The sequence below is a fragment of the Frankliniella occidentalis genome, unplaced genomic scaffold (assembly GCF_000697945.3).
Source record: "Frankliniella occidentalis isolate FOCC.00 unplaced genomic scaffold, Focc_3.1 Scaffold291, whole genome shotgun sequence".
Lineage (NCBI taxonomy): Eukaryota > Metazoa > Arthropoda > Insecta > Thysanoptera > Thripidae > Frankliniella > Frankliniella occidentalis.
In genome coordinates this window covers 139,923-142,569 of record NW_026267417.1, presented here as the reverse complement: position 1 = coordinate 142,569, position 2,647 = coordinate 139,923, and positions in this window count along the sequence as shown.

Below are 2,647 nucleotides of genomic sequence, written 5' to 3'. Positions count from 1 at the left end.
TTTTTTGGCCTGGTTCCGCCCCTGCCACGTCAAAACTCATTGCAGAAATAGATTCAGCGCACACGAAAACCCCTTAGAACGAAGGTGGAGTTTATTTAAGTTATTGGTTTCCGCTTATATTAATTTTGGCCGCTTTTTCGTGGTTTGAGCCCACTGTGCGCCGCTCCCCCGCGCGCCCGACCCCACCACCACTCTCTGTATCCGCTTTTGTTCTTCTTACTTCCGCTCCGCGCTCTAGAGGGATACCCTATACGTGAGTGTGTTTGTCAGTAAATCTGAACGCTTCAAGGTGTCCATAACTGCAGGGGCAACCTCAAAAATGAACACAACTAAGCATTCAATTTTACTTTGAACACCAAGTCAATCAGTTACAGTTGTTCATAGAACACCCAGAAATATGATTTCTTGTTTCAAGTACATTTTGTACTATAAGTGACACAAGATTAATTTGTCCTTGACACAAGATGATTTTTCTTCATTTCATCTTGCGTCAAGAAAACATTATTCTTGTGTCACTTTTAGTACAAAATGCAATTGAAACAAGAACTCCTTTTACTACGTGAATTGTTGAGTACTTCAATTTTGCATCAACGGTTTTGGTGTACTGTTAAATTTTCTGCTGTAAACTACGGTTTACAATGATTTTTAACAGTGCCAGGCTGTACTTTCGGACCAAACACTATATAGAATGATGTAAATATTTTAGTAAAACTTACCTAATTACATAAAGTTTGCGTAGGCGACTGAGACTGGATTAGGTAGCACTAGTCGTACGAAGCCTCCTCGTGGCCTCCGCCTGGGGAGGGGACAGGTCAGACGAACGTCGCATGTGCTGTCGTGCTTGCCTGTGTGCTGTACATTTCTCCTACTTTGCTAAAACGCGACTGTCATAACGCTTGCCTTGCTGCACTTGTGGCGCTTTTGTGCTGCAGAGTTACCTTTCTAATTTTTTTTACCGCTATGCTTCTCCGCGTGGCATGTGGCTTAAAATCTGCTTTTCAGGTCTCCCCAGCACGTCTACCGACTAGCGGGCTGCCATGCTCTTCAAAATTCTGCATGCAACTGGCGTAAGGTTTCCTTTTATTCACTTTGAACGCTATTTGCTTGGTGATTTCCGTTCTCTTTATTTTCACGCCATGTCTATCTGCATGGCATGTGGCTTATTATTCGCTTTTCCGGTCTCCCCATTACGTCTACGGCATGCGCGGTGCCCGGAAAATCAGCGCCTTCAAGAGGCGTGAAGTGGTAGGGTGGTACGCAAAAGTAAAGGAATTAGTGAGGTTTGGACCTGACATAGAAGAGCGCAAAAAAAGAAGGCCTGTGAAAAGAAAAAGCTTTTCTTCAGATGTCTTCTAAATGAAAAATAAAGTTATTAGCAATCAACCTTTCGATAACAGACATCTCGACATTTGTTCATCAATTTGCATAAAAAAATAACTGACGTTTTAATTGCAATATAGCTCTTTCCCTGAGTTCAAAAATTGTTTTTTTTTTTCTTAACAGAAAGAAGCAAGACGGGCGGCCAGACCTGGTCCACCTCAACAGCGAAGGCCACGCCGCGCTATTGACACTGATAAAAAGTAAGATTAGGAGGTATTTGTAGGTCCGTAAGTCACCACACCTGTACGACTATGTATACGTGGAAAGGACTGCATTAAATTTGTGAATTATCTTATGTTTTATTGAAATAAGAAAGAGAGCTTATGTAATACATACGTACCCTTTTGCTTTGCTTCTGCTTCATTCCCCGCAAGCCAAGAGCCAAGGATCTCTTTATACCTGTAAAATAAATGTTTGTTGATTAATATTCTCTATTCTAACCAAAGAATAAAGAAACCAATAACAATAATGAAACCGTGGGGTGAACTGAGCTGTACGGTTCATGGTTGACGTATGACGCAAATAAACATATTGTTTACAAACTTACCTTCTATCTTCGATTTAATTTTTTTCTCAATTGCACTGCTTTGTGCTTCGTAAGCGGCGTTTGCGGTTCGGTTTGGCTGTTTGGTAAGTTAATGGATGCATGATGTCCAACACGGTGCACAGCGCACATTAAAAAATTAGAGAAAAGCGAGAAACGGAAACAAAACAGAAAAATACGTAAACGTAGATACATTGCAAAAAAAAATTAAGCAAAGGAGGGTGGTTCTGAGTACGCACGAATAACTCCGTGCGACATGCAAAAAAAAAAAAAAACATACAACCCAGTTAGTTTATTCTCCACACCCAGTCACTTTGCAAAAGAAATTGATAACCCTCTAAGTCAGGGGCCAAAAACTAGAGCTATCCACCAGAGCCGCGTCTGCATAGGACACATGCCTTACGACCTCTTCGGCAGAAACAGTAAAAGTGATATAGTCGGCTCAGCGTTCGGCTCATAGGTACCTGGTGGGTAGTAGAACAACCCCCTGGAAGTGCCAGGATTAGTACCACCAGGGTTCAGGTGATACCTGCTTTGAATCATCGAATTTCGACAAAAAGTCGAAGGCCGCACTTAACCTTGCGATTTCTCATAAACATTGGTGGTACAAATCGAGCCCTTCGGCTCAGAGGTACCTGGTGGGTAGTAGAACAACCCCCTGGAAGCCCAAGATTTGTACCACCAGGTTTCAGGTGAGACGGCGTGTCGAAATCGACAGAACCG